The 25,673-nt window shown below is 44.2% G+C and overlaps 2 protein-coding genes across 3 annotated transcripts in view; one reads left to right on the forward strand and one right to left on the reverse strand.

The window, feature by feature from the left end:
- Positions 1–9,813, reverse strand: part of WASHC5 (WASH complex subunit 5) — a 402,037-nt gene extending 392,224 nt beyond the window's left edge. The window contains exon 1 of the mRNA XM_086966205.1: positions 9,427–9,813. The gene's annotated coding sequence lies outside the window, so the exon portion shown is untranslated. The remainder of the gene's footprint in view (positions 1–9,426) is intronic.
- A 75-nt stretch (positions 9,814–9,888) lies between these two features.
- NSMCE2 (NSE2 SUMO ligase component of SMC5/6 complex) overlaps positions 9,889–25,673 on the forward strand; it is a 778,548-nt gene continuing 762,763 nt past the window's right edge. Inside the window, exon 1 of one of the 2 annotated variants that reach the window (XM_086966207.1) lies at positions 9,889–10,146. The gene's annotated coding sequence lies outside the window, so the exon portion shown is untranslated. The remainder of the gene's footprint in view (positions 10,147–25,673) is intronic. The other variant, XM_086966208.1, reaches the window with a different exon arrangement.

A 25,673-nucleotide genomic window follows, 5' to 3' on the forward strand; every position in this document is an offset into this window, starting at 1 on the left:
GAACGAGGCATACACCTGGGCAGAGGTGTATGCCCAGAGACGCTTCACCCGTAGGCCAACAACAACTTCCTCTGAGGAAAGCTTAGCCACAGATAAAGATATTGATTCATCTCGAGCACCCATGAAAACAACTTACCCAACAGGTGCATCACAGCCAGAGAAAGCAAGTACCTCAGGACCACAGGTGTCTTTTTTAACCGAGGTCGTGGAAATAGATCGCCCACCGGAGCAAGATACAGCAAAAAAACAAGGAGAGGAAAAAGAAAAAGAGAAACTGAAAAAAGGATTACGAAGCCAGGGGAAACCCTCGTAATAAATATCTCCAAGCATTCTTTGACCATCCATGAAGAGAGGATTCTTAATAAAGGGATAACATTTCTTCCTACAAACACAGGCTCCAAATTTGAAGATGAAATAGCGTTCTACAAATTTATGAGAAACTTGAGACTAAGGAATTTTTTTGATAATGTGGTACCAACAGATGACAACCAAGCATCAAAAAAGATAGAAATTTTTCGACCGAAAAGTACGTTTGAAGCACCAACTTCACACAAAACATTAGATCTTTTTGAGACTCTGGTAACAAAGGATTTAAAAAAATTGAATTACAGATGCAACAAGAAAATACCTAATAACCTAAACAGATTGGAAAAAAGCATATTGACACAATTAGCGGAAAAAACAGAGTTAACTTTCCAGAAAGCTGAGAAAGGGGGAGCATTGGTGTTAATGGATACAGAATTTTACCATAAGAAAGTGGAAGAACATGTGAATGACACCAACATTTATCTACTCCTACAGCAAGACCCGACAATTGAAATACAAAAAATACTGAAATCGTTGATTGACAAAGCTACTGATGAAGATTGGATCACACCAAACATGGCAAAATTTCTAATGGTTGAAAATCCAAGTAGGCCAAAAATTTATATGTTGCCCAAAGTGCACAAATCTTTGGAAGATCCACCTTTCCGACCCATAGTGTCGGGTTGTAATTCGATTTTTGAACCAGCAGGACAAATAATTGACTACTTTTTACAACCATTTGTTCAAAAATGGCATACATACATACAAGATACAACAGATTTTTTGTTGAAGTTGGCATCAATACAACTAAAAGCTGGGAAAGAATACATTTTGTGCACTATTGATGTAGTGTCGTTATACACCTCGATTGGACATACCGATGGACTTGAAGCTGAAGAATGGATGCTGTTGCAACACCCAGAAATGGAAATGAATCCAGTGTTTTTACTCGAGCTTACCCAGTTCTGCTTACAAAACAGTTATTTCAAGTGGGCAGATAGATTTTACATGCAATTAAACGGAACATCGATGGGTTTTACTGGGGCCCCAGTATATGCCAACACCTATATGGCGAAATTCGAACATGAGCATGTATTTGCACACACAGAATGGACAGACAATCTTGAATTTTTTTGTCGCTTTATCGACGACATCTTTTTAATATGGTCTGGCACAGAAGCACAATTAAATCAGAACATATCAATATTAAATTCAAGGAATCCACGCATTCAAGTCACTCACACTATAAGCAGATCTACAATTGCATATTTGGATGTGAAGATTGAGCTAGAGGGAAAAAGTATTAACACCTCACTTTATCGGAAACCCACTGATAAAAACAGCATGTTACATTTCCAAAGTTTTCACCCTCAGAATCTGTTGAAGAACCTTCCATATTCTCAATGCCTGAGGATAAGAAGAATAGTGACGAAACAGGATGAATGCATTGACTACATTAATGAATATAAGGAAAACTACAAAAAGAGAGGCTACCCCACTGAAGTACTAGAAACAGCACAAACTAAAGCATTGGCGAAAAATCGGACAGATTTATTTTCAAAATCAAAAAAAGATGCTCAGAGACGCAATGTGTTTGTTTCTAAATTTTCAACCAATTCACAAAATATAAAAAACATCATCCACCAGAGATGGGAACTTCTCCAGCAGGAGAATGACTTTCAGAATAGCTTCAAGGATAAACCCCTTTTTGCTTATACCCGTTCTAAGAATTTGAAAGAATTGTTGAAACAACCAGAGACTTCAAAAAAGAAAGACTACAAAGGAATGAAGAGATGTGCAAATTGTGTGCATTGTAACAATGTAATTGTTGGTAATGAAATCACCCACCCACATACTGGAAAAATAATTAAATTGAAGTTTGAAGGTGATTCCAATAACAACCAAGTAATATACATGATCAAATGTCCATGCGGACTTTCATATGTAGGAAAGACTGAACGTAAAATAAAAACTCGAATTTCAGAGCATAAGAGCAAAATTAGAAATAAATCCATGACATCACCTCTTGCAACACATTGGTTAGAAAAAAAGCACTCGATAGCTCAACTGAGATTCACCATTCTAGAAGTAGTGACATTATCAGAGGGTATTAACAAAAATAAAAAATTGTTGCAGAGAGAACCATATTGGATCAAAATGCTTAGTACTCTGATTCCTGGGGGCCTAAATGATCGTATTGAATTGAGCAGTTACTTGTAAATGATACCAGAAACAGTTTTTGTAAATGATGACTCTCCAGTTTCTTGTTTATATTGGTAACATACAGTATTATTTCTGTTAATATCTGTAATGAATAACCTATTGCTGAAAAATGGTTTACCACAGAATTATCATGCATGAGCACGTTTCATTTTTTCACTCTATTATCTTCGTTCTCATTTGTTCACTAATTTTCATATTTATTTTTGTGTACATTCTGTTTTTTCATAACATTACCACGTAAGTTTTTGGTTTGCATATTGTATTCGCTCCCATTTATTGTATCACAGCCGGGTAGTTCGGCGTTGTTGTTATTAGCGCTGCATTGTTTACTTTTCACCCAGTTGAAACACGTGGTACTATATTGGGCAAATAGCTAGTACGCATGATAGATTGAGTGACTTGATTTGGACGTAGTGGACGACGCTAGTGAAATTGATGGGGATTGTCAGAAACACCGTTGCATTGTCCAATAGCGAGAGCGGGTTGACTGGTTACAGCAGGGAATGCGGAAGAGGTCCTCTTCCGCATTTGGTTCTGACGTAATGGACGGTAACAGTAAAATCGATGCGGATTGGTAGCTACACCGCGTCACTGCCCAATAGGAATAGCGGTTTGACTTGAAATACCAGGATATGGTAGAGTTATCAGAAGCGCGAGTCATTCTGTTGGAAAGGGAACACCGTGTGGTTTTTGCTATGAGCTACGCCCGCTGAAAGTCGGTAAGAAATGTTGTCGGAGGTCTATTTTTCTGCTCTCAGTTACCTACGGACGTTGCTCTGGACTGAATAGACTGCTCTTCTTGTGAATAGGTTTCTGATTACGAGGTGTCTTTGAGACGAGCCGGTTATCCACGTGTTATACAAGTTGTTGGAGCAGTAGCAGGTATACATACAAACCTTTATATCTGATAGGTAAATTGGTAGGCTTTTTGAATTGTGTTAGTTATTATTACTTTTGCTATTCGTTTCTGCAGGAGTTGTTTTGGATTTCAAAAAGCTCATTAGAGCCAGAGGCAAGGATTTCCGTGTTCTAGTGTGAGTTAGCTCATCTCGTTTTTTGTTTTTTCTGTTTTATCACCATTACACATTTTTGGGTGCTGCTTGTTGGTGGAGGTTAGTTTCATAAGTGTATTTGTTACCAATAAGTACAATTCAATTCATGCGCCTGTATATTATATTTTATTTTGCAGTGTTGCCCCTGACGAAGGGACCCTATTTTAGTCCCGAAATGCATTGGGCGAATTACAACATACACAAGGAAATCTAATGTTTTTCTTTTTTGTATAAAATGTTTAAAGCTGCTTTGTCTATGGATGAAATCATGTTTATGCAAATCATTAGACAATGTGTTTTTTGAAGTAATTGATTGATTGTAAAAATGAATATGAATAAATAATTCGTATACAGAAAAGTATAAAAGAGGTTTGATCGATACATTTTATTTTATGTTGTGCGCAGCTAAGTCTGTGTTAACAGTGTGTTGACCAGCCACATTTTCATGTCTCAGTGACTTTGGCCGCGAAGGGGAGGAGAGAGATGGGCCAGTAGTTCTTCAGGTCGGTCAGGTCAGCCGTGGGCTTCTTGATGAGGGGTTTGACTTCCGCCCGCTTCCAGTCATCTGGGAAGATACCGGATTCGAAGGAGGCATTGATGGTCCGTCCTAGTTCAGGTGCGATGGCGGTGGCGGCCCTGTGGTAGATGTACGGAAGGCAGGAGTCCGTGGGGGCTCCTGAGCGAGTGTTCCCCATGGTCGCAATAGTGTGTTCGACAGTGGCAGGATTCCAGGTATCACTCCCCACATTGTAGTAAAGTGCTTCCCAAAATCGACTTTTGAGCTAGGAGCACTGTGAAATGAGGATCTGCAATATTTTGATATATTCAGAGCATGGGGTGGTCCTGTAGGTATAAGTATGGTCCTTATAAAACATCTTCTAAAGGCCCTGGTTTTGGAGAAATTGCCCAGTTCATTTTTCCATTGCAGATCCTTGCCCATAGGTTACCATTAGAAAAGGTTATTAGTTAATAACTAGAGAAAGAAAAGCCATAAAACTAGGATTAAATGATTCAGTAGAATGGAATGACACATTCAACAATATGGTATTGTTGAAATATTCTAAAATATACAGACAAGTAGTTATAAGACTTTCTTGCCTGTACGCCTAAGTTCAGCCCTCTAGTAGCCTGTCTCGATTAGTCAGAGATGAGTGGATTAGACTGGCTGCTTTAAAGAGGTGATAAATGACCCCTGGGGTTAGGAAGCATTTTTGAGAGGAGAGGTTGCTGGGCATAGAAATGTCAGTGCCAGAGGTAGTAAATAATGTTCTTCAAGGGAAGGAGGAGACAAGATAGAGAAACCAGTTTCATTTACAACCCTCCTCTTTGACCCCAGCCAGATGCTGGGCTTAGGGAAGGAATGGGCAGATGCAAGGGGGAAAGACTATGGAGATTTGCCATACTGGGGGGGGGGGTGTTTAGCCAGCTCTTCTTGCCCTGCTGAAAATTCCGACATGTTGAATTTTGGAGGAATAGTGCTTTCTGGGATACTCATTGTGCTACACTTTGGTGGAAGTGGTCATGCTCTGGGGCGTTGCCCTGCACCTCATTGGACAGGAGGGCCCTCCTGCTTGACCCCGAAGAACACTGAATAAGTATCTGAGAGGGGCAGTGCCTCTCAGATCTGCTGCTTGAAAACTAAGAGAGCAAGAAGGGTCCATGCTGAGGAGTTTGATGTGCATTAACCAGGACCTGCACTCTGAAGATTGTGCCTCTTGGACCAACTGAAACTACAACCCTGTGGATCAAACCTGCTTCAAAAGGACTAAAGAGTGGACTACCTGCAAGCAAGCTACATGTTAACAGAGCTCACCTGGACCATAACCGCAAAGAATCCTTAGCCTGGAGTACTACCAGTGGATTTGTAAGGGTTTTGTCCAATTGGATTGTGGGAATTGAAGTTCCAAACTTTCAAGGAACCTCTTGGAGATTCCAGACCCTTGGATTGTGTTTTGAATACTTTGGACACACAAGAGGAACTTCGGGATGGAGTTGTAATGGAATTAAGGCTGCTGGAAAAGCTGCACGAGCCTGGTGAGAAATCTTCCAGAAAAGTTGCTAAGTGTGAATTTGTCCCTGTCAGAAGCAACCAAATGTCAAAAGTAGCCCTGTTGGTTTCTAAGCACTAGAATGTGTCTATTCTTTATAAATTCACATCTCTGGTTCCCTACAGTGGATTTTTTCAGTTTTTGTGTCATTTAGAGATAAACATATTTTCTATTTTTATAAATTAGTGATGGATTTGTATTGCTTAATTATTTACTGAATTTGTGTTTCTAAATGCTTTATATAACTGTCTTTGAAGTTAAGCCTGTCTGCTAGCAGCTAAACTACCAAGGGTTGAGCATGGGAATAATTTTCCAAGACCTGTTCTGAGCCCTATATCATGTTAGTGGTATTATTGCCAGTGGTAAATGCATGTTTTTATGACTTTACCTGCAAGAAACATGTTGATCAATGTGGACCAATATATCTACTCTACCCTACATTTGTTTTTAACATAACATAGGGTCTTACACGTTACAAATTTGACTTATAATTCCTTACGAGTTATTTTTAAACTCACCACTCTACTCATTCACTGCACCCTCCCCTTCACACTCATGCTTCACTACGGCAGTTTAAAATAACTCCAGCAAAGAGCCCCCTGCGGGGCCCGTTGAGCATTGTAGCGCTGGCCCAACAAGGAGCTGCCCTATGATGAAGCATAAAGACAAAAAGAACAATTGATGGACAGCATGCAGAACAATGTCACAAATTCACCCCAGTACAGAGACCTGGGCCTAAATCCATCGTTTTTTTGCTCATCATGCCATTCCAGTTTGGACCCAGCCATATGCAAATCAGTCTTGACCCTGCACCCAATGGGAACTGTCCAGTCCGAACTGCCAGGCCAGGTCCTCCCTGGACTGGAACAAGCATCCTAGGACCGGTTTCGGGCTTTCAGTCCTCATTAGCCAGGATAGCTCGACTCCAGTGACATGGAGAGCAGGGGACGCACGTCTGGGCATACCAGTCGCACTTGGTGTGACAAATGCAAAAAGAACAATTGATGGACAGAATGCAGAACAATGTGACACATTCACCCCAGTACAGAGATCTGGGCTTAAATCCATAGTTTTTTTGCTCAAAATGCCAGTCCAGTTTGGACCCAGCCATATGCAAATCAGTCTTGACCCTGCACCCAATGGGAACAGTCCAGCTTGAACTGCTATGAAGCATGACACACTGTGGGGTGTGTGAGGGCTCTTGCTCCTGAAGGATCAGATTCCTGCACCCAATGGGAACAGTCCAGCCCGAACTGCTATGAAGCATGACACACTGTGAGGTGTGTGAGGGCTCTTGCTCCTGAAGGATCAGATCCCTTTAACTTGATCCTTCAGGCATGCCCTTACCGACCGACCTTCCTACAGGAACTGCACACCTTCACGCATACCTACATTCCTGGGGTGCGTGCCCTGGACCTTTATCTGCTCTCTGTCTCTCCTTGTAATTTTTTGTAACTGCATATCTGCCACTACTAATAATCCACTTTCCAACACTTGATATACATTGTTACACATGACATACTATCCAACAATCCCTCCACCCTCTAGAAAACGGATGCCGCAGACATGACATCAAACGGCATCCTAGTCAATCTAAACACTCCAAGTGGAGTGATTAACGAGGGTCGGTTCATTGATGTTTCATGAAGTCTGACCTGATGGTAGGCAGATCTGAGGTCGAATGTGAAAAACGCAAATGCCCCTTTAAGCTGAGATAGCATTGTGGTTATATTAGGTAGGGGCTGCCTGTCCGCCACCACAGCGTTACTCAAACCTCTTAAAGCAATGCACAATCTAAATTCTTCAGAGACTTTGCATGCCAAAACTACTGGAGAGACCCATTCCTTATTTTTTACCTCCACAATAATGTCTTCCTTCTTTAACTTTTCCAACATGGCTTGTTTAGCCACAATGGGAACTCCACGGATTTCAGATGCAACGAGACAGGAAACGTCTTTATGTGCACATACATGGATACACAGCCGAATCTATCACAAAACATAGCCGGAAAATCTTGACGTTTTTGTTATAAATTAATTTTGCTCTTTCGTGAGAACAGTGTTGACTGGAAATGTACCTCTCAAAATTATGAGAGGGACACTATTTGGGTGCCATTATTAATCCCATATCTCTTTCATGAAACCAGCTGATAATGCTATCACATTTGCAAAACACATAAATCTTCACTACAGTGAGTCTATTCTTGTATTCCAACTCCCCTTGAAAATAGCCAGCACGTTTTAGCTGGTACCTGCCATATGCCAAAGGTCTGGTGTCTGGTTTAAATAGTTTAACCATAGCTCAACTGGCAGGCCACTGCAAATTCTGTTCATAAAAATCTTTGGGCACAAGAGAAATATTTGCACCAGAATAAATCAACATTTTCACATTAAAACCCATTGATTTTTACTGCATATGTAGGCTCCTTGTCAGTTTGATGTTTTATCCGTAGCACAATCTCACAACACTGCAGGTTACATTCAACTGTAATCATCATCATCCACTTTACACACCACACAATTCTACAACTAACAATTCCAAAACAACCCACATAATTCCACCAAACACCACATATATACACATGTTCGCTGGCCCTTGTTGTTGCCAGTCCTCGTCGCCAATTGTAGCGTAACAACACGACAGTAGAGGATGTGTTGTCACATTAAGATTTAGTTCAATAAACAAGGGCCCGCTGGGAGCGGGATTAACTAACAGTCACCACGGGAGTCAGCTGTCATCTAAACACAGATTACAGTGACGTCACCTAAATACCATATGAACATTCCAGGGTGACGTAGTGTGACGTTACATGAAGGAAAGAGAAAACATACTGAGAACATAACCTTTTGCCCCCACAACAAGTACAACATGTACGACAGTAACATAGGTAAAAACATTGTCATTGACAACGCCAATAGCTGTAAATCAAGCTAATAAGAGACCTACTTCATTTCCAATACTTGTTTTCGTCTGCAACTAACAACCATTGACAAAGTCAATAGTCCTGGATTGTTGTAGGTATAATGTTACTTGTTGCACTATATATCTAGATACAATGATGGAAACAGCAAAATACCGGTAGGGCAAAACAACATTGCTAAGCACAGATTTTTAGTTTAGGTGTTTTTAAGCCATGCACTAAATTACAACGGCCACGCCCCTTGACAGGCCCCCTCCCCCCAGTTTTTTCATCACATCTAAAGCCCTGGTTCTTATTATCCCATCCAGTCCTACAAGCAGTACCTCGTTTGTCGCTAAGCGGGAAATGCCAGAATTACGTTACGAAAAATAAAAGGACTGCAGTAGTAATGGGTTTGCATTAGATTAGATTTTATTAGAAGGTAGAACTTGTTGGTATTCTAGAGAATATTACTAGATTCTGTATTCTAGAGTAGCTTGGAAAGTGGGGGTCAAATCAAGCCTGGCCATTGACAGATACAGAGCTTTCCGAGTTTGCTGGAAGAATAAAACAATAAATAACCTTGAACTTCAAGAAGAATTCATGAGTTTTACTTCAACTGCCCAACGAAGTCAGAGGCCACAACAGTGCAGGCTAGTTCCAATACGCCTACCAGCGTGACTTTGTCTTGTTGATGCAGTGCTTCCTGAATGCATGCACTTGCCCTCAACTGGCAGGCCACTGCAGATCTAACAGGACTATTTACGTCAGGAGATAATTGCTAGAGGCATATTTTGGAGCAGCAAGATTTGGATTTTGAAATGCTCAAAATTCCCCAAATTTTGCGACCAGCAACTCCATTGTGGTCTTGGCAGAGACATATATCCAACATACTTACAGTTTACATCATCAGCAGAAGCCTGGTGTCCTCGTAACCGTCAGCCCTTCTTCCATCTCTCTGTTTCCCAAAATAATGCACTCCTTCCGCAATTGTTCCAGCTCCCGGGGCACACCAGGGGTCCAGGACTGGAAATGACAAGCAGCAAGATACCCCACCGCTGTCACGTGATACGACCTTAACACTGTCACCCGCTACTCACGTGATTAAAGGAGCGGCGATGAAGCAGGGGCACTGCTCCAGCTCCTGTCTCTTTCCAGCAGGTGGCGCATCCTCCTATATGCCAGGAAGTCGACTCTCAATAGGGCAGTCCAGTCGCGCGCCTCCTTCACCTCACAGTCTGCATTTCCGCGCGCACAGCCTGGAGTGCCGGTTCACGTGCGGCTGGTTAATGTCATCCGGAGCAGTGTTGTCTTTTCCGGTGCAGCAGCGGCGACTTTAATTGGTGGGACCTTCTTGTTTGTGGGCGGTTCCGTTTTTTTCTGTCGTTTTCACTATTTTAATGGGACGTAGAGAAACGCGTGCTTTTAGTAGCTGTCTGACAGTACATTTAAGCCTGTCTTTTATCCCTTTTCCCGTCATGTTTTGATTGAAGAGTGTTACAGTCGGTAGTACGAGGAAGTTGGATGTTTAGGATCTTCTGGCGGGAAGAAAAAGGCAAGCGCTTGGAACCTGCCACACGATTCGGGAGGGTAGGCTTATAGGATCCCTGCCATATCGGTAGGTGCCCTCAGTGACTTAAGTGTTTCGTACAGAAAAGTTCAGGCATGTATGTAATAAAAGTTTGACAACAATTTAGAACTTCAGGGAGAAACGTTTTTTTTCGCCACATGTTGACATGGTTTATTGATTTAATGTGTATTCTGCCTGCGAGTAAGTATTGAAGTTATTTGGAATCACACGTCTTTCCTAGAGAAGAATTGCTCGCAGCCCACATTGCCAGGACTCTATGCTTATTAATTCTGTTCCAATGTATTATCGTCAGGTGTGCTAGATTAATTGCTCAGCGCCCTCGAGTTTTGAAAATTTAGTATGAGTAAAAACCCGCTAGTACATGTGATGACAACCAGGGACACAACCAGATCCTAAACTTACAGGGGGCGGGGCGGTGGTTAACAGGTCTACGAATGGAGGCAGGGATAGCACGTCAGACAATAGGGCCACCCTCCCTCCTCTACCTGTTCAGCCCCTTCTCCTCTCATCTCACCGTATCCATGGCCTTCCCATAACCCAGTGGTTCCCAAACTTTTTTGACCCGTGGCTCCCCTGACCCACCGGGCATAGGCTGTGGCTCCCCACTACGTCACTTTTCCTTGGCAGGTGGAGAGATGCAAGCCCGGCCCCAGGAACACCTCCATCCCTCTCCCCGAAAACAGCTGGGATGAAGCTGATGAAGGTATCACAACCCTACAGCGTCCTTCCAACCCACAGCCCCCACTGTGCCAGCAGTGTGCACATCCATGGATGCAGGCTCCAGGCCCGTCCCTCCAGTTCACACTGCGTGCTATCAACGCTCCCACAGCATCTCCCAGATGAGGCATCCACCCGTGGCTTCACTGCAGAACGTCTGCAGGGCACGTGGAGCAGCAGTCACCCTGGGCCCACTCTTGCTTCTCCACCAAAGCTCATTCCTCAAGCAGCAGCACCCACTCTTTATCCCAGTGCAGAGGGACCCCACCCCTTGTCCGGTACTCTGTCTCCCCTCAAGGCCCATCGTTCAATCCAGGGAAGGAGGGGACCATGCTGGAACTGCCGCCCCATGCAAACTCCATTCCTCACACAGTGCCGGCAGCACTCCTTCAATGCCGCAGCAAGAGGGGCCCACCCTGTGCCCACCTTGTGCCCGCTGCCACCTCCTCTCCCTGGCAGGAGACTGCAAGAGCCCCAGTCAATTGATAGGAATCTGTATCCAGCAGCCGAACCTGGAAAACAGAATCCAAGGGAGTCCAGTGGCACCAAAAACACACAATCACAAAGGCAAACGCGCGAAACATTCAGACAGGTCTGGGCCTGCGACCTGGACGAACACCAGCACTTCTCTGTCTTTGGTCCTGCCCCCTCCCGGCTCTCCCTTACTCTGGGTTGGTCTGATTCGAGGGGCAGTGATACTCGGAGCAAAATGGACTGTGTGACAAGTTCACTATTGTATACTGTAGATGACGTTCTTTTTTTGGGTCAGGTTGGCTCTCAAACACATCTATTGCTACCAATAATATATATATATATATATGTCCACCATGTTCCACCTTTGCCTTTTCGACAACCAGCTTCCTTCAGCCATTGGCTACAAGACTTTGTCAATCAAGGCTTCGCTAAGCCGGTGGATTATTCATCTCTCACCCAATGCTATTTGCTGTTTCTGCCTCTACTTCAGTGTTTGCATTGCACTGCACAAGAGACGCTTTTACAACTACAGGCCTCTCTGTTGATTCCTGCTGGCTCCCACACAAGTGCCTCGCTCTAATCTGCTGCATGCGTTAGACCTGTTGGATTTGCCAGTGCTTGTTTACACTTCTTTTTACCTGCGCATATTTAACTTTGCTTGGAGCCAACAATATTAGAGGCTTGACCTAAATCACATGTCTCACTTCTTTTTTTTTATGTCTGAGATCTGTTTAAACAGCTTAGTAAGATGCACCAGCTAAACTGGAGGGCTATAGAGTAGGATACAGGAAGTTATAATACAAAATGTAATCAACTCACGCTGACTACATTCTTGTATATTAATGCAAACTGGCCCAGAGGTTGGGGAATTGTGAAGTAATCAGAAAGAAGTTGCTACATTATGATGGCTGTTCATCATCAAAGCACTCGCACATCTGCAGTAAAAGGCCAGAAGCCCAATTGCTCTTTTCCACGACAGATATTTCTTCATTACAACTAATAGGAGTAGCCTATATCCAGATAAGCAGTGAGAAAAAAAGATTGCGCATGCAAATATTTTAATGAAAAACATAACTTTTCAATTCCAAACAGCTCTACGAGTGTTTTGAGAGCTGGGAAATAGAATAGAAATCCCACCAAACCTCAGCAGAATGTTTAAAGATAAAGAAAACACTACTTATTATTATACAAAGAATTACAGATACCAGATCTAAATTAAATGGAAAGCCTTTTGGTGAGGCGAGCGTTGTCCACGCCCGCTGTGAGACAGGTCTGGGCCTGGGCCGTGGACGAACAAGTCAACAGCTCCTATCTGTCTTTGTTCTTGCCACCTCCAGACCTCTCCAAGTGTCTCAACGATTGAGTGAAAACAATGCAGTGTGTATTCCAAACAACGAACAGCAACCTAATCTAGTGCTGCAGGGGAAGCCGCCTAGCCGTTCGTTCACAACAAATAACTGGTGCATGAATACTGACAACAGAAAACCGATCAGACACAGCGGTTCCCAAACTGGTGCACATCTATTCGCGGCGCCCCAGACAAGTTTTGATGGCGCACTGGGGTGCCGCGGCGCACAGATTGGGAACCACTGCCATAACCCCACTCCTTCCCCCCTCCTCCTCCACCCATCCATTTGTACTTCTCAACTTTCTCCTCCTAGGTATGATCTCTATTCTTCACCTCTGCTTAACACCAGTAAAAATATATACAGTAACTCCATTCACTCCTTTCTATCACCACCCCCCCTTCAGACCCTTGCATCACATCTCTCTCCCCAGTCCCCCACAGCCTACTGTCCTCCTTTGCCTACTTCACTTCCTCCCCCACCTTCGACCCTCGCACCCCAACACTCTCCCCGGTCCCCCACTTCCTCCTGTCCGCTTTCGCCTAAGCCACTCTCTTCCTTAACTATTGAGTCAGCCTTCACTCTGTGCTAAGCACACCTCTCTCTGGAAACTAAACTTGATTCTCTCATCTCTTCCATTTCCCAGCTTGAAGCGTCCATTTCACTCTTATGTGCTAAGATATCCCCCTCCCCGAATAAACTCCTGAGGCGTTCCTTGCTCCCGCGCCCCAATAGAGCCAACCACAATCTGTCCTCCACAGACATTACCAACTTATTGGCTACCTACAAGACCATCAATGTCAAATCCCCTCCACTCGCCTCTCCTAATAACTCTACTCAATTTGCCATTCAGACCATCTCTTCCATCAGAACTTACCAGCCTCCCCCTCAAGGGGCACCCTCATTCAATAATCTAATCCCTATCCCCCTCATCAGTCCAGACACTCACATCACCAAAACAGTTGCGTCAGAGCTACTCTGTATGCTCCACAACTGCAGATCTGCAACCAAACACAAACTGAAAATCTCTGACACTATCACTCACCACAATCTCGACATGCTCTTTCTCATTGAGACCTAGTTTAATGACTCCTCTCGCACTTCATTTGATCTTTTGTTACCTACTGACTACTCTATCCCCAGAAACGACAGAAAAGGCAAGATTGGGGGAGGTGTAGCGATTTTCTTCAGAAACACCCTCCAAATCATAGCCTTTCCCACCACCCTCTTTCGCACCTTTGAATGCCTTTCCCTAGAACTCCAAGTTCATCAGGGCTCACCCTTCAGGTTCCATGCCATCTACCACCCGCCTGGTAATTGCTCTTCCTTCATGGAGGAATTCATCGACTTCATTAGTGACCAATATTCACAAAGCGACAAGCAGATCTTCCTAGGTGATTTCAATCTCCACTGGGGCTCCGTGGAAGACTCGGCTGCCAACAAGCTTGCAACCTTTCTCTCAGCTAACCATCTTGCCAACACTGCTCGGAAATTACACACCCCAAGGGCTCAATTCTGGACCTTGCGATATCCAAATCAGGCCAGATTACCACTGCTTCACCCATCCGTGTTGACTGGTCTGACCATTTCCTCATTCCCTTCTGTTTTCACTTCTCTCACATTTTAACTCTCTGCCAACCTAAAAGAGCCTCTACGTGGTTCCGCAACACAAAAAACATTGATCTTGAAACTCTATGTGATTCTGCTATGCGTTCACTTCCTAGTCTAGACCCCAATACGGATGTCAACGATCTCACTACCCTTTGCCTCTCAATCCTTGCAGTCGAAATCGACAAGGTTGCTCCACTCCAAAGCAAAAGGAAAAGACCCACCCCATCAGCTCCTTGATTCAACAAAGCTCTCTATGACGAAAGGAAAAACCTTAGAACCTTGGAGAAGCACTGAAGACTATCTCCATCCACCTCCAACCTCTCTCTTTTACGTCCAGCAAGATCCAAATACCACAAGCACATCTTCCAGGATAAAACATCACATTTCAGATCCCTCCTCGATACAGCTAAAAAAAGACCCCAAAAACTTTTCGACCTCATCAAAAACCCAAATTGTTCTCCCCAAACCATCAAACCTGAGGATGCTTCAAAGAAAGCAACTGAGTTCGCTATATTCTTCGATCAACAGGTAAAATCTCTGGTGGAACAAGTCACCCACCCCACCCCACCCCCATGGAGGAGCGAAAATACTTATTCACTTGGCAGAGCTTTGCCGCCATCTCGGAGTATGATCTCCTCAAATGCATCCGCAAAACCAAACCCTCCAACCATTCTTCTGACCCCATACCCAGTGGCATCGCCATTGATTTCTATACTAACACTATTTCCTACTGGACCACGCTAGTCAATCTCTTCCTAAGTCAAGGATCCCTCCAAGTTGTCCTCAAAACAGGATAGGTTACCCCCCTTCTAAAAAAAAAAACCCTCTGCAGATGCAAATGACCTCAATAACTTCCGCCCCATCACCAATCTCCCTTTTCTTTCAAAGATCACAGAAAATTGTGTTGCAAAACAACTTTCCCAACACATTATGGACAATAATCGCCTCGACATGTTCCAGTCGGGCTTTATTCAAAACTGCAACACTGAAACAACCCTGCTGCAAGTGATTGATGATGCGCTGCATATTCTCGATTCGGGGGAATCGTGCCTTCTGATTCTTCTTGACCTCTCTGCAGCTTTTGACACTGTTAATCACAACACCTTCCTTAACATTCTTCAACAGAGAATGGGCTTGGAAGGCACAGTACTCAAATGGTTTGCCTCTTTCCTCTCGGACAGATCCCAAATGATCAAGATTGCAAACAGTCTCTCGTCTCCACTGGTGGTTGTTCAAGGCGTCCCTCAAGGTTCTATCCTTGATCCCACTCTCTTTAATCTCTATCTGGAACCATTAGGGAATCTCCTAAGCAAATCTGAAATCCTCTACCATCTCTATGCGGATGACACCCAAATCTACCTCAAGGTGTCTCCCCCTCATGATCTCTCAATACTCAGCTCTACTCTCAACGCTATTCACAACTGGATGTTAGTTCACCAACTCATTCTCAATCCCTTCAAAACGGAATTCCTCCTCTTATCTAGCTCTCTCTCCCCGCCTCCTGTTCAATCCTGGATGGATCAGTTGAATCTACTCAACAGTAAACCCATCATTGTGGACTGCGCTAAATCCTTAGGTGTCATACTTGACAAAAGACTCAACCTAATCTCACACATCAATTCCATGGCCAAGAGCGCACGTTATCAGCTGCGCCTTTTATGGGGGATTCGTCGGTTCTTCCCGGAGAATGACCTAAAAACCTTGGTCCAATCGCTCGTTCTCTCTAGACTGGATTATTGTAATTCCCTTCTGACTGACACTCCCAAATCTCACCTCTCCCCCCTCAAATCAGTCCTCCATTCAGCAGCTCGCTTCATTTCAGGGTCCAAACGAAGAGACCACATCACTCCTATCCTGTCTTCTCTCCGATGGCTTCCCATCTAGGCTAGAGCTATCTACAAAACGGCGTGCATCACCAACAAAGCTTTGCACTCTTCCTCCCCTCGCTATCTGGGGAATAAACTGAAATTGTCTGGAGGCTCAAGACCCTCTTGGAATGCGGAAAAGTTACTTCTTGAGCCCCCCTCCTTCGAAAGGGAAAACTTGATGGCACAATCATTCTCAGATAATGCGGTGCGAATCTGGAACTCACTTCCTCCTTCGTTCCGTGCCATCACCTCCATCCAGATCTTGAAAGCGGACCTCAAATATCTTTTACTCCAAAGACACTTTCAGAACTAATTCCCTCCTTCTCAGACCCCGCCAGGAAGTTCTTTAGTCATTGTAAATTTGTCACAAATATTTATATATGTTTTGGTACATTCTGTGCTTGCTGCGTTTGATATTGTGTTCCTTTTGCCTGCGTTGTTTTGATTCTATGGCCTGCTATTTTTTGCCAGGAAGTTCTTTAGTCATTGTAAAATTTGTCATATATATTCATATTTTTGCTTGTACAGTCTGTGCTTGAGATTGTGTGCCTTTTGCCTGCGTCGCTTTGATTCTATGGCATGCTATTTTTTGTTTGTTCCATTCCTGTAACAGCTCTCTCATGTAACGTAACTGGTTCTATTGTACAGTGCTCTGACACCTTGGGTTAAAGCCGCGCTTTATAAAAATGCATTAAATAAATAAATAGGGTGGCGTTATCCTTAGTCAATACAAGAACATGTAGTGATATATTGTGCATTTTCAACTTATTGGTCAAGCCCAATACCATTACAACAAATATGCTTTAGTGAATTTACCAATGTTCGTAGGCTACTGGCAGAGATCTTAACAAGCATTTACAATGCAACGGGCTCGCCTTTGCAAAAGTTAGAGCTATTGGTATTGTAAATGAGAAACTTTTTATTTATGTGTTGGTTTTAAAAACAGACAAATAAATGGCATTGTCATTTACAACGCCAATAGCTTAATCTCCTGCAAATGCGAGACCTATTGCATTTGCACACACAGAGAGCCACACACACACACAGAGCCCCCCCCCACAGACACACACACACACACACACAGCCACAGAGCATAATTCCAAGCGCCAATGTAGTAAAAAAATTACTTGTGAAGAAGCATCTGGGGCACAGCGGAGGCGCTGACAGCTCATTTGCTTACGTGCACCTGGGGTTCCATCACTGGGAGCTGAGGTAAACACCCTGCCTCACGAGGCCGCCAGAGACCTAAACCAGTGCCCAAAGCCCACAGCCTAATTGGGTCCAAATGACAAATACATGCATGGAACAGTTAGAACTTTCCATGTATTATCCAAGAAAGGTTTTTGAATTTTGTTTTCGGCATTGCTTTTTCGACAGTGCGCAGCTGTAAGAAGGATACAGTTGCACATTATAAAAAGCAAGAGCCTTCATGAAAAGGCACCACGTTTTAAAATGTTTTTTTCTACACGAAGAAATTTTTTTTTTAACATTGAGAACCTTTGCACCCATATAACGCCTGAGTGGGTTGTTACCCTTACCACCCGGAACAGAGCCAAGTCAGGGACTTCTTCACCGACTACTCTGCTGTTCAGCAAGAGCCACACTGCGTTCTTGGGTCATAATGGAGCCCGCCTACTTATGCCTTAATCCAAGTGGAGCCCGAGGTCAAGGTGGCAGTTCCTTCATTCCTTAACAATGAGACACCGATTCTGAGGAAATTACTGATGCCGTTAGACTGCATCTTTGGAGTAACTGCACAGTGTAAACTTGAGCAGATATCAGGTCGACTTGCGTCTTGGCCCCACTCGAGGCTTGAAGAGGTGCAGTCATAGGCAAACAAAACTGGCCTAGCATTTGTGATCCACCCCTAGCTGTAGGTACTAGTCCATAGCCCTTCAAAGGCAAAGGCAGGCGACTGACTCCGTACTGGCGTTTCAGCTGTGATAACGTGTGTGATTGCAGGCAAGAATGAATTAACATGTATAATTCCACAAGACACAGATGTAGGCCTATGGATATTTTCCTAATGATCAGTAACCCAAAGCACCCACCCACGCCGCCGGGCACACGCTTGACCCCGTCTTCTCCACAGGCTCCCACTTCACCTTCGACCACACCACCGAACTCCACTGGACCGACCACTGCTTCATCCATTTCACCCTCAAGAAACCATCCACACACCACTGCACCCAACAGCTACCTCGCCGCTGCTGTAGCAAAGTCACCAACGACAAGCTGATCACCACCCTCGCCCAGAACTCGCCCACCGACGCCACAGCCCGCAACCTCAGACAGTGGATCGACGACTGTGCCAAACCCTCGCCCGGTCAAGGAACCCTCCAACAGCCACGCCAGCAGGAGAGCCACCTGGTTCACCGACTAGCTCCAGACCTCCAAACGCGCATGCCGGAAACTGGAGAAGACATGGATCCATGAACGCACACCGGACAACCACGCAGCCCGCAAGGACGCCACCCGCTGACATCACCACCTCATCAGACTAGCCAAGAGATCCTCCTTCAAAAACCTCTAGGACAACAACCCACACGACAGCAAAGAGCTCTTCAGCATCGTAAAGAAACTCTCCAACTCCAGCGCCAACACCAACAACATCCTGGTCCAACGTCAACGATGAAAAGACACGCAAGATCATGAACTCCATCCACTCAGGATCTCAGTCAGACCTGTGCCCTCACCACATATTCCACAAAGCAGACGCAGCCATCGCACCCCAACTACGGAAGGTCATCAATATCTCCTTCGAAACGGCGACATTCCCGGAAAGCTGGCAGCACGCCGAAATCACGCCCTCCTCAAGAAGTCCAAAGTGGACCCAAAGGACCTCAAGAACTTCCGGCCCATCTTCCTGCTCCCGTTCCCGGCAAAGGTCATCGAAAAAATAATCAACATGCAATTGGCCTGCCACCTGGAAGACAACAACATCTTGGACCCGTCCCAGTCCAGATTCAGACGCAACCACAGCACAGAGTCAGCCCTCATCGCCGCCACAGACTACATCAGGCGCCAACTAGACAACGGCAAAACATCAGCCCTCCATCCTCCTGGACCTGTCAGCCGCCTTCGACATGGTATGCTATCGCACTCTAAAGACACGCCTCCTAAAAGCCGGAATCCAAGAGAAGGCCCTTGACTGGACCACGTCCTCCCTCTCAGGCAGAACCCAGATAGTCCGCCTCCCACCCTTCCGGTCTGAAGCCACCGACATCATCTGCGGCGTCCCTCGGGGCTCATCCCTCAGCCCAACGCTGTTCAACGTCTATATGGCCCCCCTCGCACAAGTGGACTGCCATCACGACTTCAACATCATCTCCTACGCCGACGACACCCAGCTCATCCTCTCCCTCACCAAGGACCCACACACCGCCAAAACCAACCTCCACGAGGGAATGAAGGCCGTCGCCGACTGGATGAGGAGCAGCCGTCTGAAGCTGAACTCGGACAAGATGGGGTCCTCATCCTCTGACCCACCCCCTAAGCCTGGGACGACTCCTGGTGGCCGACCACGATGGGAACAGCACCAACACCCACCGACCATGCACACAACCTAGGATTCATCCTCGACTCCTACCTCTCCATGTCTAAACAGGTCAACACCGTCTCCTCCTCCTGCTACAACACCCTCTGCATGCTCCGCAGGATCTACAAATGGATCACGACCAAAACAAGAAGAACGGAGACACATGCCCTCGTCAGCAGCAGACTGGACTACGGCAACACAGTCTACGCAGGAATCCCAGCCAAACACCTACGACGACTACAACGCATCCAAAACGCCTCTGCCCGACTGATCGTCAACTTCCCCGCCGCAGCTACATCACCCCCCACCTGAGAAACCTACACTGGCTTCCCGTCGACAAGAGGATCACCTTCAAGCTCCGTACTCACGCATCCAAAGCACTCCACAACACCGGACCAGCTTACCTGAACAGCAGACTCAGCTTCCACACCCCCACCCGCCAGCTCCGCTCCGCCAGCCTCGCCCTCGCCGCTGTCCCCCGCATCCAACATACGACCTCCGGCGGCAGATCCTTCTCCTACCTCTCCGCCAAGACCTGGAACACCCATCCTACCCACATACGGCAGACCCAAGACAGCACCCCCCCCCCCCTCGCCTCAGCACCTTGAGACCCTCACGGGTAATTAGCGCGCTTTACAAGTTCTCTGATTGATTGATTGGTGAACTAAACTGAAGTACTTTCATCCTAGTCCAAGGGCATCTAATGTGCCGTAGAGCAGAGTTATGGATGCTCCTGCTAAAATAAGCCTTACATTCTTTCCCTTAGAAAAATGCAAGGGCTCCATTGTATTGGGAAAGACTACAGATCCCAGAATGCATTATGTTATTTAATAAAAGGACAAGACTGGGGCGCAGAGTCCTAGTGTCATATGGTCAAGCAACAGAAACTGTAAAGTTATTAGTAACAGTGTAGTAGTGTAAGGGAAGGCAGAAGCATTTGTAAAGGCAATTCTTTTTTTGGCAAATGTTTATAATTCCGGTTGAAATAATTTTAATTCTATGCAGTTTACCATCACCATCAGTGCTCACTCGACACGCAATCCGGCGTGCCTACACACTAGGCTGCAGCCCTAGTGCTCTCTATATTTCATACATACACAATCCACAATCCTGTGGGTATACACACTGACCACAATCAGTGCTCTCACTAACGCCACTTTCCCTAGAGGCGATCTCATTACACACCGTATCCCCCCGGTAATCTCTCAAGCCACAATCATGTGGGTATAAACACTGACCACAACAGTGCTCTCACTAACGCCGCTACACAACGACGATCACTTTCCTATGAATACCTTCAGCTCTCTCTCTCTCTATGTTGGGAAGTCTCTCTCACTATTGACGAAAGGTTCGCTACTACAATAATATTATGGGATGGCCGAATCACTTAGTGTATCAATGTTATTTCAGCCCACGGGCTCCTCTCTCTCCCTAATTATTCAGTGGCTACTTACAGCCAGAACAGATGCTGCCCCTGATCCGGTAACACCTTACTAGAAGGAAAGGTTACCTGTGCTTTAAGAACAAGAGACACACACTGTATGCAAGAGTTATTTCCTGATTTAAACACTCTCTATCATAAGAACAACACATGCACACTGGTTCACTAAGAACTGGGGTATCTTTATTACAATAACAATAGAAAAGGATTCATACACAGATCTGCGGGGTCTCTATAACTAACAGGAACTGTAACACACCGCTGAAAGAAAAGGATTAGACATATAACAGGGACAAGGTTATCTGCGGGGTCTCTGTAACTAACAGGAACTATAACACACCGCGGAAAGAAAAGGATTAGACATATAACAGGGACAAGGTTATCTGCGGGGTCTCTGTAACTAACAGGAACTATAACACACCGCTGAAAGAAAAAGATTAGACATACAATATAAGGACAAGGTTAATGTTTGGAAATACAGAAGGATATCACCTAGGGAGTGTGGGGTCTTGCTCTAGCTGTCATCTGGGCTCCTCTCTCGTCTGTGCCTTAGCTCGTCTTAGATCCTCTCCTGCACTCTTGGCGCTGATCACTCTGCACTGGACTCCTCTCCCCCACGAATTCTCTCCACCTTCCAACTTCAGTCTAATGGTTTCTGCCGCTCTGATAATCGTTCGCTCCACTAGCTTCTTCACTCTATCTGATTGTCTCCATGCCAATGTCCAATTCACTCCAGCTGCTCCCACAGATTAATCCACGATATAGCTTCAGTCTCTTCTAAAAGGCATTACTTCAGACTCCAGCTATTCACAACTCCTCCTGATAAGTAACTGCTTCTGGCTGCTTCCTTCAGTTCCAGCTCACTAACTGTCTGTCTGTCTTCTCTCTGTTCCAAGCATCTCCTGTCTCTTCTCCTCCTGCAACTCCACTCCTCTCCTCTGCTTCAATCAACTCAACTGACTCTGCAACTCCAGCTCAACTCTCTCCGCTCCTCCAACTCAACTAACTGACTCCGCCTCTGCACTTCACTAATATAGAATGCTCTTCCCTCATGGAAATTTCCAACAGAGGGCTGCCTCCCACCGAATTCCTGTGCCAGCTCCAGGGCCCCTCGCGCAGCCGCAGTGACCATCTGCATGTTACGTCTGAACCCAAGAGACAAACACATTCCTCGGATAAGAACCAGCCCTCGCTGGTTTTCCCCTAGCAGACAACAGGCTTAACTATAAACATTACCTTTCCCCTTCAAGCATCTCAGCTCTGCAGGGATAGAAAGCAAAATGGAGTCTCTAGTTCTGGGCCTTGTAGGCCTGAGAAGGATGAAATAACCCTTAGCTCTGTCAGAGTACCTACACAAACCATACCAATGTGTAATATAAAGTCAGGACCACAGGATCCACCCTCTACTATAGGCAGGATAATGAAAGCACACATAATTATGTCAAAGCCAATAGGCAATAGATGGATTAGAGTCAAGAATAAGGGATCTATCATCATATAAAGCAGCTATCCTCTTCTAGGTCTAGAAAAAAGGGCTTAAAAGGGCCAACACAAGGTAAGAATACAGATGATGGATGTGAGCAAGCTTAAAGTCTTCATCACTCCGAAATAGAACCAAAAAACCTGTCAAGACATTCCACCCTAGACTTTATCTTGCAAACATCTATAAACAACAACAAATTATTAAACAAACATCAACACAATCTATCAACAAAACCAAAAACCAAACAAAAAAACTCCCTAAAATAAATGACAACTTAAGGAAATTCCACCTAAAACTTGATGTAGGGAATACAAATCTAACAACCAACTGAAAACAAATCAAAGCACCCTTGACCTGAATGCTGAAATGTAACTAAGATTGATCTGATAACAACAGAAACCAACCAAAGCACCCTCGAACTAAATGTGCCTCAACTTCTAGTGATAACTGATGAAATCTATGGTGTAGGGACATGTTTGTAGAATGAAAACAACAAGGGGCCTAAATGGGGCCTACCTACTTCGGTCAACTTAAGAACTAAATGTACCTCAACTTCTAATGATAACTCATGAAATCTATTGGTGTAGGGTCATGTGTGTGGAATAAAAATAACAAGGGGCCTAAATGAGGCCAACTTAAGAAAGAATTTGGTAAAATCTGACAAATAAACATGATAAAGGGTCCTCAAGGTCTAGGCAAACATTACTAATAGATGTAGGACACAACCTGACTAAAAGACACACCTCCCAGGACAACTTAAAGTCTAGGGTAACCACCCTTGGAACTAATCCCACTGTTCTAATTAGGAGTTGATGAATCAAAGTGAAAGTGTAATAACAGGAAAATAAGGATAACCCCATTCCTACAAAATAGCTGGTGTAGCACTATGCATATCAAGAAATAAAATCAAAGAAAGTTATCTAAGTGTGGTGTATATATTGTCTAAAAGATAACCATGCCAAAGGCAATAGGTAAAGATCGAAATCAGGAAACAGTTTGCACCTAGTTCCTCACTGTATCACGTCATGGAACACATGTGTGCACCATCATTTAAAACACTGCCATTGGCAAGACTGTTTTGCAGAAAACAAGAAAACTATGAAATAGGTGAAAGATAAACAAGTGTATCAATAATGAAATGGCATAGCATACTAAAAGCAAAATATATATGAACTATTTCATTCATGTGGCACTGCATAAACATCAAAACCATGAACAGGACTGTGAGACTCTTTTTTTTTTTTTTTAAGTGGGGCCTGTATATGGTAACTGCAAAAGTGGCATAAGGTCCATCTGAAATAGAAACATGGGAAAAAATGCAAGGCTCAAGAATGCAGGCCAAGGAATTACATTGAAAAATGGGTTCTTTTAGATCAGTATGTCATCATTAGGGATCATAGCACATGACTCGTGCAATACTGTAATTTAGGGTTCAAAAAAATATATTTTTTTCAAAAATTCAGTTCACTTTTTAAAAGATATAACTTTTGGCTTTGTCAAAAAAGTTCAGGAAATCCAGATCATCGAAATTCTGTCAAGGCAGTCAACTGTGGAAAGACAGTCTGTTGATTCATCAGTGTAGGTCACCACCCTCCATCTTAATCTGTATCCTGTGCCAAGGAAGCACTTCCTCCGATCTGGTCATTAGTCACCAGCTTCCGTTGTTCATCCGCCACCATCCGGTCTGGTCTGGTTCTATCTTCCAAAAACAACAAACTAACATAAAAAATAAAAACAATAAGATAAAATAACAAAGGGAGTGGGAGGGGGGTGGGCCGACGCACACACCAAACACCACATCCCAACAACCTGAAACGAAAAAACAAGTATCATTAATCTAGCAAAAATACATTTTCCATTTGAAAAGCACCCCAAGTGCTTTTTATTGTCGAAAGAAACCTCCTAATTTATAAAAGGAATTCTTCTAAATCCAAGGAATGATGTAAACATTCTATATAAATCATATTCTGTAAATTTGTTTGGGCAAAATCCAATCTTGTCATACACAGCCAGAAGGGCTCATCTGAGAAACAGCCCCTCCCTTCAGAAAGATGTTCGCGCTCAGAGTTTTGAATCCGCTCCAATCAAAATAAGCAGGAGCCGAGCTACAGTGCGATGTAATTTTGAATCACTGCCAAATGCTGATCTCATTGCAGGAGCAAGGCTACTGCCAACCATTCTGTCCAAGCATCTCTAATCTCTAGTCAGGGAAGCTCACTAGGTCTACTGTATTTATCTAACTCCAAGGGCCAAGCGTCTGACAATTATTCTGCATGTGCAAGGATCCCTTATCTGAAGTCAATGAAGCTGTCTGCGCCGACAGCAAGGAAGAGCGACTTGACCCCCCCCTTACATAAACATTTCTCCGCGGAAAGAAATTGTAATATAGCCAAGAATAACAAGCCTGCTCCCTCTGCTCTCAGAAGTTACCCGGCCTCCACCCTTTCAAAATTCAGAGCGCGAACAGATGCAGGGCTCCTATCAGTCAAGGTCAAAGCAGATGCCTTGAAACTGAAAACATTACAGCCTTTCCCAGGGCAGAAGAACTGACCATTATTTTCTAGCTAACTGAAGCAGATTTAAACGTGGTAAAAAGCAAATTAATAAAGACATTTTTTTTGTAACTAAGTCACACATGCTAGCATTTTAAAATAATTCTAATATAAAATACTGCTACTGGCTGAAAGGGAAAAATATTAGACCAACATTGCATGCAAACACATTACATTTTTTTCAAATTAAACAAGGGGCAACATGTAATTTTACATTGCATAACCAAGAATTCATAATATAGTGTGCAAGCTTTCCTATTCTACCTATTAAAAAGGGCCAGATTCATTTTTTGTTTAAATAGCCATTTTTTCTAACTGAGTGGGTTAACTTTCACACGCTATTCTAAAGGGCAGCTTGCATTGGAAAAAATAATCATGTATATTTTCTAGAACACATTTTTTTAAAAGCACACGGTTGCATTTCACTAATTAAAAGCACATTCCATGATGGGTCTGTTTAATATTTTCGTTCTTCACAACCGGTAACGCACTAATTCTAAAACACTGGTTCGTGTGCCATCCAC

This window comes from Lissotriton vulgaris, chromosome 4_1, assembly GCF_964263255.1.
Source record: "Lissotriton vulgaris chromosome 4_1, aLisVul1.2, whole genome shotgun sequence".
Lineage (NCBI taxonomy): Eukaryota > Metazoa > Chordata > Amphibia > Caudata > Salamandridae > Lissotriton > Lissotriton vulgaris.